This window comes from Gigantopelta aegis, chromosome 12 (assembly GCF_016097555.1).
Source record: "Gigantopelta aegis isolate Gae_Host chromosome 12, Gae_host_genome, whole genome shotgun sequence".
NCBI classification, from domain to species: Eukaryota; Metazoa; Mollusca; class Gastropoda; order Neomphalida; family Peltospiridae; genus Gigantopelta; species Gigantopelta aegis.
The window spans coordinates 45,456,042-45,468,889 of record NC_054710.1 but is presented as its reverse complement, the minus strand read 5'-3'; the positions used below and the strand labels follow the sequence as shown (position 1 = coordinate 45,468,889).

The window sequence follows — 12,848 nt, the reverse complement described above, 5'->3', positions numbered from 1 at the left end:
TTTGATGTCCACCGAAATAACAGTCTGGGAACACTAAACAGTCTGGATATCTTTTGCTTTCATAGGTGCCTTTGTGACTTCACCCCCTGCGCGTGCTGTAACCTCACCGTGGTGCAGAGGTGTAACATTCTCTTTGAGAATGGCCAGTACAGCACACATTGAAATTTTGAGTAAAAGTCAGTATCTATCTGTGATATTTGTATTTTTGCACAGTTCTTTACACTGTTTTTATTTAAATCTTGAATTTTTATATTGATGTTGATCATCACCTTATTTGTTTTCATTACCATTGTTTGACACCCAATAGCCGATGTATTTTTCGTGCTGGGATGTCGTTAAACATTCATTCATTCATTGTGACTTCACACCATTAAGTCATTCGTATTAGGCTAGTACATTCATGGAATTATTTTTGAATGTCGAGTTCGATATCCTGACTCATCCCTAGAACGTGACACAACCGGTTGCTGAGTACAATATACGGCCACATCGTCTTGCAATACTTCCAGCGATGTTGCAACGTCACCATAGGGCACTCACAAGGAGACAACTCCATAGGGCACTTCCAGTATAGAGGAGACAACTCCATAGGACACATCCAGTATGGAGGAGACAACTCCATAGGTTCAGGAAACAGGACATGAATACTGCAGAAAACACTTTACAGATGAATTCAAGTTTTAAGTTGTTAATCCGTGGCTGCCATGTTTGGAAAAACCCGCCAGTGAGGTTGGAGTAGTTGGGTCCACCTGTGATCACGATATGGAATGACACCCGTGATCAAGATATAGAATGACACCCGTGTCACGATATGGAATGACACCTATGTCACGATATGGAATGACATCTGTGGTCACGATATGGAATGATACCCGTGTCACGATATGGAATGACACCCGTGACACGATACAGAATGACACCCGTGTCACGATATGGAATGACACCCGTGTCACGATATGAAATGACACACTTGGTCACGATATGGAATGACACCCGTGTCACGGTATGGAATGACATCTGTGGTCATGATATGGAATGACATCCGTGTCACGATATGGAATGACACCCGTGTCACGATATGGAATGACACCCGTGTCACGATATGGAATGACGCCCGTGTCTCGATATGGAATGATACCCGTGTCACGATATGGAATGACATATGTGGTCATGATATGGAATGATACCCGTGTTACGATATGGAATGACGCCCGTGTCACAATATGGAATGACATCTATGGTCATGGTATGGAATGACACCCGTGTCACGAAATGGAATGACACCCGTGTCATAATATGGAATGACACCCGTGTCACGGTATGGAATGATGCCCGTGTCACGATATGGAATGACATCAGGAGCATGATCCATGGAACTATTTTAAATAAAGCTGCCCAGAAACGCGATTTCATGGATATTTAGTGTTGGATGATGACGTTATTAAAACAACTCGTTAAAAAGGGCACTTCAACGAGGTAGGGGATACACGATCCTGTCACCCCCGTCTGGACAGCCCAATGCTTAAACATGGATTGTATTTCATATATTGAGCTTATTATACGAGCGAGTGTGTCGTACTGATTGACAAGCGAGTGTGATAATTTCTTTATTATCCATAATATTATGTCGATGAATAACGAGGACCATGTCGAAACGTTTCAAAAGTAGCTAGAAGGAGACGACGAAATGACGTCATTTTGGTAAGCAATTATACAGAACTAAGACTAGGGGAGCCTCAATATGTTATGACGTCGCTTGCCAGAATTACGTCATGCGTTGTGCACTTTAAATGATTATGACACACATGTCATACTGGTTATATTTCCCTGTATACTTTGAACTATGTGGATAATAATATATCATACCATATTAGTAAAATATAATACGACAACAAATTTATGGTTGACTTAAAATATAAGTATGCACACGAACCTTTCCCTACTACTATAGATTTTGTTTTGTACGACATAACAAGCAATTCCATTTGTACCTTGCGCTTTATTCCGATTGCACAATGCCGGCTGAAGCAATCTTTTCAAGTGTTTGGTATAGAGAAATATGGAATGCCAACTGGTCTTAATTGGGTTGCCCGGTTATTGGACATGCATTAGAGTACTGTAGATAATCGTAGTGTACACACGCATGCACGCACGAACGCACACCCACCAACATACATACACGCATATAGTCACTGACGCTCGCGCATACACATGCACAGCAAGAAATGCAAAACAAACACCCGCAATGCATCGGGAAGTAACGTTACGTCACAAACTGTAACGCCGCTGTGTTTACTTGCTGTGGTAACGTATGTGTACGCTTAAAATGTGGCGCAGGAATACACGTTTTGTTTCTTATTGGCGTTACTTGGTGCTATTCCTTCAGTCACTGGTTAGTATGTGTTTTAGTATGTCTAATTAATTCTTCTCTTGTTCATAGTAGGTTACATTTGATTTTGTGTTGTCTAAAGAAGTATGCGAAAGGGAACGCGAGGGAGATAAAGGGGTAGGACATGGCGGGCAGAGTGAGAGAGAGAGAGAGAGAGAGAGAGAGAGAGAGAGAGAGAGAGAGAGAGAGAGAGAGAGAGAGAGAGAGAGAGAGAGAGAGAGAGAGAGAGAGAGAGAGGTTTCATTTAACGACGCACTCAACACATTTTATTTACGGTTATATGGCATCAGACATATGGTTAAGGACCACACAGATTTTGAGGGAAAACCCGCTGTCGCCACTTCATGGGCTACTCTTTCCGATTAGCAGCAAGGGATATTTTATTTGCGCTTCCCACAGACAGGATAGCACAAACCATGGCCTTTGTTGAACCAGTTATGGATCACTGGTCGGTGCAAGTGGTTTACACCTACCCATTGAGCCTTGCGGAACACTCACTCAGGGTTTGGAGTCGGTATCTGGATTAGAAATCCCATGCCTCGTCTAGGATCTGAACCCAGTACCTACCAGCCTGTTGACCGATGGCCTAACCACGATGCCACCGAGGCCGGTGAGAGAGAGAGAGAGAGAGAGAGAGAGAGAGAGAGAGAGAGAGAGAGAGAGAGAGAGAGAGAGAGAGAGAGAGAGAGAGAGAGAGGTGGGGTGGGGTGGCAGGGAGAGAGAGGGGGGGGGGGGGGGGGAGAGAGATATTACAAGTACAAACAACATGGAATTGATGCATTATAAAGTGTCACCACCTGTTTTATTCTGATTTGTTTATTAATGGGGTAATTTTTAAATGAACGTTATTGAAACAAGTTGTATACCATATGATCTGGTGCTACTTTCCCAGACTATTAACGGTCTACAGAAAGTGCTAGCTCGTCATTATGAATATTCAAACCAATGGGGAATGGAAAGATTAGCAATGTGGATAAGTTGTTTTATAATGGGAAAGCATTGTAAATGTATGTATAGCATTAAACAATTTAATTTTATGACAACTGCAATCCTCCGAGGTAGGTAGCGGGAAGGTCCGGAGACGTTGGGAGTATTTTGTAGCGTGTTTGATGAGATCTAAAATTCAATTTTAGCCATGTGCTCTATTGAACTGCAGAAACCTGCTGATGTATATTTGTTAAACAACTATTGTCGCAGTGGTTTAGATTGCTGGGCTGGTATAAAGAAATATGAAATGTCCTAACTGGATAAACCGGTCATTGGACATACATTAGAGTATATTACATACCCATGGTACACAGACACGTGCGCGCACGCACTCATGCACATAACAAACTGCATGTGTATTAAATATGTACATAATGGATATGGATAGAGCGTTTTTTTATTTTGTAAAGAGGTGATTGTTATACAAGCTTTGGTTTAGCCGGGATTTCTTTTTTTAGGGGCCACCAACATTTTAAAAAAACATATGGGGAGCTACAATACTGTATATAAGTCGTGTTATGAGGTGACAGGAAAATATGAAAGGTGGTGGCACTTGGGGAAAGGTGTTATTGGGGCCATCATCGAGGTACAAGTGTTTTATTACTAAAGTGGGGAGTGTAAAAGCTGCGGAACAGAAAGAAAGAAATGTTTTATTTAACGACGCACTCAACACATTTTATTTACGGTTATATGGCGTCAGACATATGGTTAAGAACCACACAGATTTTGAGAGGAAACCCGCTGTCGCCACTACATGGGCTACTTTTCCGATTAGCCTTTGCACAAACCATGGCCATTGTTGAACCAGTTATGGATCACTGGTCGGTGCAAGTGGTTTATACCTACCCATTGAGCCTTGCGGAGCACTCACTCAGGGTTTGGAGTCGGTATCTGGATTAAAAATCCCATGCCTCGACTAGGATCCGAACCCAGTACCTACCAGCCTGTAGACCGATGGCCTACCACGAAACAAAACAAGACCTTTAAAACAGATAGTATTTATTTACAAATGTAATATGTTCAGACTGGATATAGATATAACATTATTAAAAACAGGCGATTGTTGTATGAGATGTCCCACCTGTATTATTTGTTCATTAACCTGATGTCTTTAATTTGTAGCTCAGTTCAATTTAACATCTTGTGGACCATATGGAATTGTCGGTTACCCGTTCACATTCACCTGCATGACTGATTTACTTATACGGTTACCTGGTTTGTGCATGATAACAACTACACTATGTATGATTATGGACGGGGTAAGTGTGATCATAGTTTGCCTGTTCCGACAGACTACACTTTTACCTGTTCCTACGATGTCTTTACGCTAACAATCAGCTCTGTCAACGTCAGTCAAGATGGAACAGTTTGGCGATGTGGTGTTAGATATGGAGGATCAGAGAGCAATACAATAGTGCTGGAAGTTCGAGGTAATTATTGTGGTTTTAAATAATACATAGGTACTTTTGGTGCATTATGTCATTATCCATTTTATTATCCACATAGTTCAAGTTATAATGATTTCACGTACATAACCAATGTTGTAGTTTTGAGAAGCGACGTCATAACATAATACGGCTTTCCCAGTCTTGGCTCTGTGTAATCGCTTAACGAAATGGCATTTCTGAAAATTATGTAATTTCGTCGTCTCCTTTTGCTTATGTCTGAAACGGTTGGACACGGTCCTTTACTGTTCATAAAAATAATATTATGGACAATGTGGATAATATTATTCTCCCATCCCTAACCACGTGATTTCTATTGTTTGTGCTGAAATTAACATTGGATGACGTCACGTAAAAGGCAAAATAACGCAAGAAATGCTTTTTATATTGCATAAACACAAGAAAACCTGCTGTCATAATGAAATTATACTATCATTTTCGGTTTAACTTTTAGTATAAACAATTTTTGGGTAAGATCTTTTTAGTGGTTTTGATTATTTTATTGTAAGATAAAAAAAGAAGTAGGTTTTTCACGTTTTCCCTAATTGCTTCTTTTTCATCTACTGGATGGAAGAACAATAAATCCTCCATTATGTATCCATGTGGGACAGGGCTATTCCACACTCGGGTACATAATATGAATAGGAATAGCCCTGTCCCACATGGACACATATGAAGGATTATTTTATTATTACACTCGTTTCAGCATTCATGTACAATTTATGTGATATTTTCTAATTCCTCTTTTTATGTAGTTGTCAACTTGTCACATCCACAAACGGTCGTATACAACTTCTCTCTCTCTCTCTCTCTCTCTCTCTCTCTCTCTCTCTCTCTCTCTCTCTCTCTCTCTCTCTCTCTCTCTCTCTCTCTCTCTCGCTCTCTCTCTCAGAAAATGTAGACACCCACATATGTTATTATTGTTGTCTTTGTGATTTGATTTGGTGGCATACACATTATAATAATATTTCTAAATTTGTCAGAAAATGAAGACACCCACATATGTTATTACTGTTGTCTATGGGACTTGGTTTGGTGACATGCACCCTATAATAATAGTTCTAAATTTGTCAGAACTGGAAGACGGCCAGTTATGTTATTATTGTTGTCTATGGGACTTGATTTGGTGACATGCACCCTATAATAATATTTCTAAATTTGTCAGAAATGGAAGACGGCCAGTTATGTTATTACTGTTGTCTATGGGACTTGATTTGGTGACATGCACCCTATAATAATAGTTCTAAATTTGTCAGAAATGGAAGACGGCCAGTTATGTTATTATTGTTGTCTATGGGACTTGATTTGGTGGCATGCACCCTATAATAATATTTCTAAATTTGTCAGAATTGGAAGACGACCACATATGTTATGGGACTTGATTTGGTGACATGTACCCTATAATAATATTTCTAAATTTGTCAGAAATGGAAGACGACCACATATGTTATTACTGTTGTCTATAGGACTTGATTTGGTGACATGCACCCTATAATAATATTTCTAAATGTGTCAGAAATGGAAGACGGCTACATATGTTATTACTGTTGTCTATGGGACTTGATTTGGTGACATGCACCCTATAATAATATTTCTAAATTTGTCAGAAATGGAAGACGGCCAGTTATGTTATTACTATTGTCTATGGGACTTGTTTTGGCGACATGCACCCTGTAATAATATTTCTAAATTTGTCAGAAAATGAAGACACCCACATATGTTATTATTGTTGTCTATGAGATTTGATTTGGTGACATGCACCCTATAATAACATTTCTAAATTTCTCAGAAATGGAAGACGGCCAGTTTTCAGCTGGTTTTGGAGCTGGATTTGGAACAGCGGTTGGATTACTCGCCCTTGCTGCAGCAGCTGCTTTCTTGTACTTCTGGTTGAAAACATGTAACTAGAAATTCAATTACTTTATACCGTTTAACATAATGAGCCGAATTTACAAAGTCTGTTTTTCTCAGACACAGGTGTCTAAACATTGCCAATGGATGTAGTTACACGCGTGTAAGACATGCACAGGTGTCCAAACATTGCCAATGGATGTAGTTACACGCGTGTAAGACATGCACAGGTGTCCAAACATTGACAATGGATGTAGTTGCACGCGTGTAAGACATGCACAGGTGGCTAAACATTGCCAATGGATGTAGTTGCACGCGTGTAAGACATGCACAGGTGGCTAAACATTGCCAATGGATGTAGTTACACGCGTGTAAGACATGCACAGGCGTCTAATCATTGCCAATGGATGTAGTTACACGCGTGTAAGACATGCACAGGCGTCTAATCATTGCCAATGGATGTAGTTACACGCGTGTAAGACATGCACAGGTGTCCAAACATTGCCAATGAATGTAGTTACACGCGTGTAAGACATGCACAGGTGTCCAAACATTGCCAATGAATGTAGTTACACGCGTGTAAGACATGCACAGGTGTCCAAACATTGCCAATGAATGTAGTTACACGCGTGTAAGACATAAACAGGTGTCCAAACATTGCCAATGAATGTAGTTACACGCGTGTAAGACATAAACAGGTTATGTAGATTTGTAGAAATGCATGTTTATAGTTATAATTACGATTCAAGCTGTTGTGAACCAAATCGCGAAATGCTAATTAATTATGAACTGACCAATTATGTTTTATTATTAAATCACAAAATATTATAATTAATAATTAATAAATAATTAATAATAACTAATAAATAATAAAATTAATAAATATGTTTAAAGAGCCTTATGTATATACTATTTTGTTTGCCAAATTAGAAACTAAATTTCAGTGTACAGGTTTTAAAAAGTTTTTATTTTTTTATTTTTTAAAATACTGTATCAAGCAGAGAGTGACGGAGTTTTAGAATTATTAACTTCTTTTATTTCAGCTCGTAAATGGTCAAAACCGGAGACAAACCCAAGGTATGTATCGTAGATACATTATATATAAACTGTTACACAAATGTCGTATTTTGTTCACGCTATATGTATAGCCTGATTCATAGTAACCATACCTTGGCAACTGTTATGGCACACCACTTACGTCACAAGTCGCTATAGAAGCTGGAAGCTTGCGACAGTCGCAGTTTCTGAAATTCACATCATTCCACCTCACTAGAATTGAAACAGTTGAATGTTATAAACGTCGATTGTGAAGCGATTAACGTTTGTTCCCAAATCATAGTTTGTGGATAGTAAATACATTTTCTTACACACCCGTTGATGAGAACATCATTCGTTATTTTTGATAACAATTACTTGTTTGTATATGTACCTGTGTTAGTAATTTCAAGACATACGACTGGCTGCTCCTAGATCATGTCCAGGTCGCCACTGCCATACATCCAATGAAACTAACCTGACAATCATTTGTCTGTGACGCGTAGGTTAGCTACTAGTACAAGGGGTGTAAATATATTTTAGTCGAACAAGATGTCAAAATTTGCTTAAAACCTGTGTTTTTTTAGGATATATGAGAAATAGATTAATACACTCATGTCCGTTAGATACCATTTATCTTACAACTCGTTGTTTAAAAACGTATCAAACTCGCTTTCGCTCGTTAGATACATCTTAAAACAACTCGTTGAAGATAAATGGTATCTAACGGCCACTCATGTATTGTTCTATATATAACATTTGGAGGAGTGCTACAGGGAATTCATGGAACTTGTTGGGGAATTGTTTTGTTACGTCTCTCTCTCTCTCTCTCTCTCTCTCTCTCTCTCTCTCTCTCTCTCTCTCTCTCTCTCTCTCTCTCTCTCTCTCTCTCGCTCGCTCGGGGAATAAAATAATTATCAAACTCGTTTTCTGGATATTTCAACCTTCTTGCAAACAGGACTGCCGCTCGGTGACTAGTTTTCGAAATCAAAACTAGCACAGAACAGAATTCGTTGGAATGATATGATCATATCAGGTCTTTGCGACAAGTTACAATATCCTGCCCCACCAGTGGCACCCGACATGAGTACTGCCACCCCAGATGTCAACTCCGTCACGTCATCTCAATGGATTAAAATAAACGTGCAAGAGATGCAAATGTCCGCAAACGTTCCAAATGTGGTTAGAGATGCCTCATGTGTAGTAGATATAGCCTCCTGATGTAGCTGTCACATCCATACATATCATCAGAACCAGAGGATTATTTGTGTTGATATAATGTCCCAAAATATGCTCTTTATCCATACACTATTATACCAATCTTTGTGACTGAAATATGTCATGGCATTGCTGTAGTATTCTGGGTTGCACACATTGTTCAATGAGGGGAGCATGTATAAGTCTGACTACAAGAATGTCACTCATTTAAAATATTTTTGTTTACCAGAATATCATTATTTACTTTTGTTATCATCTGAGGGAGTCTTAATAATCATTTAACCTGCAACCACTGTTTCTATTGACAGAATATGATGATGGATAAAGCAAAGTCATATCCTGATACTAGCATAGTCTACATAGCATAGCCTACATTACAAACTCGCTCATTTGACCTCTAGGTCATCGTACAATGTGGCTGAAATAACAAAATAATATATTTTCTCCTTAATTTTTATGGTCTGCAGGACAGAGATAATAACTAGTTAATGACGTCGGATATCTGCTTTATTCTGTTCAGACCAAATGAGAAATTCCGATCAGCAGAGCCTCGCGGAATTTCCCATTTTTAACTTCACAGGATAAAGCAGACATCCGACGTCATTAACGTGTTATTTTCAATATGAAATGTATTCTGAGACAAAAGCATCAGAAAGACCGTAAACAAGCTGTGTGATCCAGGTGGATTCTAGGTTAATCAGTTCTAGAAAATATGCTAATGAGAGTTATACATCCTTGGGTGGCTGGAATGTTAGAGTTTTACTGTGTTTACTATTTTATTTTATGATTGCAGAGAAAACGCAGAGCATCAGGTATTCCACAACATTGGACAGGATTCGGGTGAATATTCGTTTAATTTCCCATTATACATTTTCATCGCCTTGACAAAAATAGACAAACATAACAAAATACATAATATTTTAAATTCATCTTTGGCAATACTTCATTATGCTGCAGATTGGAATACAAATATAAATAAAATTATTTATATGTATGAAGATTTCAATAATTCTTGACATGGAGAATAATGGTTAATAAACAAATGGCTTTTCTTGCAATGGTCCTTTAATTCAATTGCCATATTGGTGTACCATTTCTACAGAAGCCAGTGTCATTAGAAGACATAAATAGTTCAGCTTAGCTACATAACTATGGAGACAAAAATAAATAACTTTGTAACATGGAGAACTATTACAAATAAACAAATTAGCTAACATGTGACAGGCGCGCAATTGACATCAGCCTATGCTAACTCACAGATTTTGCATATGAAAACAGAAATTATATTTGTTGATGAGCAAGGCATATTGGTATTCACAATGATGATTGACCACTAAAGCATGTATTAAGAATAAAATCCAGTAACAAAATACAAACAAAAATAACAAACAAACACAAAAGAAAAGAAAAACAAACAAAAGAAGGAATAAATAACACACACACAAAAATATATAAAAAGCACCTCCGTTCCACAAAACCCACAACAAAAGAAACACTAACATATACAATACTTCATTTTCAAATTATAACGGTTTTTTTCTGGTAAATGCTTTTGGTTCTGATATTGTATTCGTTATTAGTCAGTCAATCATTAAAAAAGACATTCCTCTCACTTTCCTTTTGAACTGTTCTCATATTTGTTTTTCATTTTCTAAAATAGTTCATGGTCAACCAGCATTTAGTTTCTCACTGCCATTTCTGTCTTGGTGATTACAAGAAATATTCATCCAATCAAACGTCCTTGATTAGGTAGCCACCCACAGTGTTCATGTTTCTTGATATTTGTAAACCTGTTGATGGTCGTCAACGAATTAGTTGTGTTTTGTTCTGTCCACACCGTGTGTGCAAACAAAACAGGATGGTTAATATGATCTTGTCATCAGTTTTCAACAGCATTGGGGTTGGCTCATTATTTGGTATTAAATGTGGTGATCGTATGGCCCAGATACAAATTGTGTATTCAAACAGCTAGACCCCTCCCCCCGAATTAAATACTACATGGTATCCTGCAAGAAAAGTCGTATTTGTAGTGCATACATGTATAACGAGTCTCTATATGAAACCTGTCGTATTTGTTTTCTACGACACCATCACTCCCATTTAGTGAAATATCTAAATATATCAGTGAAATAAAAGTGTTATCAGTCACTCAGTGACGATAACATATTTTAGAGTGAAAATTTCACTATTTCACTTTAAAATGTGTTATCGTCACTGTAGAAAGTGTTATCTTCACTGTTAGAAAGCCGGAACTATTTTGCTGCTGGCATTTTTGAAAATAAAGGTAAATTGCCAAAAGTTATATAATAAATAAACAATTTCATGTTTTGTGTCAAATATGATTTATATCTCATCTCGTGAAGTTTGCAATCATATCACACTGGTCGTGCAAGCGTGACTCATGAGATATGATTGCAAACTTCATTCGATGAGATATAAATGAAATATCCTCTATATATTACATGCAAGATTAGGCTCTGAAAGTTGAAAATACATAGCAATGATAAAATGCGGCCGCCAATTTGAATGGTGTGTAGTTTCGGATATATAAAACGTGACCGCAGACCACACATGCCAGCGGATTCGCATTCAGTGACTAAAACGGCCATGAAAAATTTCGTCATGAATTTGCCGAAACCTTTTTGTTTTTGCCTAAGGATATTAATAATCCATACTGTTACTTTAATTTGAAGGTTTGTTTATTTACTATATTCCTGTTTATGTTGCAGATCAGCAACAGGAACCTAATGGAAGACCGGAAGCTTATTCTAGACCGAAAGCTCATATTGAACCTGAAGCAGACACTACACCCGAAGCTGACACTACATCGGAAGCCGAGACTACACCGGAAGCTGACACTACACCGGAAGCTGACGCTGCACCGGAAGACAATTCAACGTATTACTCGTCGATAAATTCGACCAATGCTGAGAACCCTTCTTATGACGTTCTCACGTTTGGTGACAGTACAACAGATATATACGAAGCTGTATAAAACTGAGACTGTTAACTATTGAGTCTGCCCAGGGGCGGACCCGATGAGGGAGTGTACTCCCAGAATATCAAAGTCCCCGGAAAAAATCGGCGTTCCATGAGTGCATCTCATCACAGCTATATTTATTCAATGAGCTCTACCCTTTGTTAGTTTAGGAAGAAAGGAAATGCTTTTTATTTAACGACGCACTCAACACATTTTGTTTACGGTTATATGGCGTCGGACATATGGTTAAGGACCACACAGATATTGAGAGAGGAAACCCAATGTCGTCACTTCATTTGCTACTCTTTTCGATTAGCAGCAAGGGATCTTTTATATGCACCATCCCACAGACAGGATAGTACATATCATGACCTTTGCTACACCAGTTATGCTGCACTGGCTGTAATGAGAAATAGGCCAATGGGTCCACTGACGGGAATCGATCCTAGACCGACCACGCATCAAGTGAACGCTTTGCCACTGGGCTACTTCCGGAACACTGTGTTAGTTTCGATTGAGTACACTAGTCTGGGAGTGGCAGTCCTCTTCGTGGTGGTGCAAGACGGATAAACTCTCTAGAAAAGGATCTCGTCGGGATAGGCTGTCCTCCTATAGTCGATTCATGGAATCAACCACTATTTTGCCAAATGCACATTCGACTCTGCATTGTGCAGAGATACGGTCTTGACCACAGAGAACGGTTTTGTCGTTAAGATTTATCAGATGAATACAATCAATATATTTGATTTTAGAGGGAGACATGAGATATCGTGGTCGACCTGTTGCCCTGTGTAAAATAGTATCACAATATTAGCCTAGAATACCGTATAATCTCCTGTAAACTCCACCCATTCGCACTAAAGTCAAAACGGTTCCCGACTGTCATTACTATACAATGTTCGAACGAATGACTTCAAAGCTTCCATGTATACAGTCCGGTTGC

The 12,848-nt window shown here is 38.6% G+C and overlaps 1 long non-coding RNA gene across 1 annotated transcript; it reads left to right on the top strand.

Moving 5' to 3' along the window:
- Positions 1 to 6,609: 6,609 nt before the first annotated feature.
- Positions 6,610 to 12,121, top strand: LOC121386213. Its single transcript, XR_005959610.1, has 3 exons — positions 6,610 to 6,721; positions 7,716 to 7,749; positions 11,655 to 12,121. It is a non-coding gene; the product is annotated as an uncharacterized LOC121386213 (long non-coding RNA).
- Positions 12,122 to 12,848: the final 727 nt, after the last annotated feature.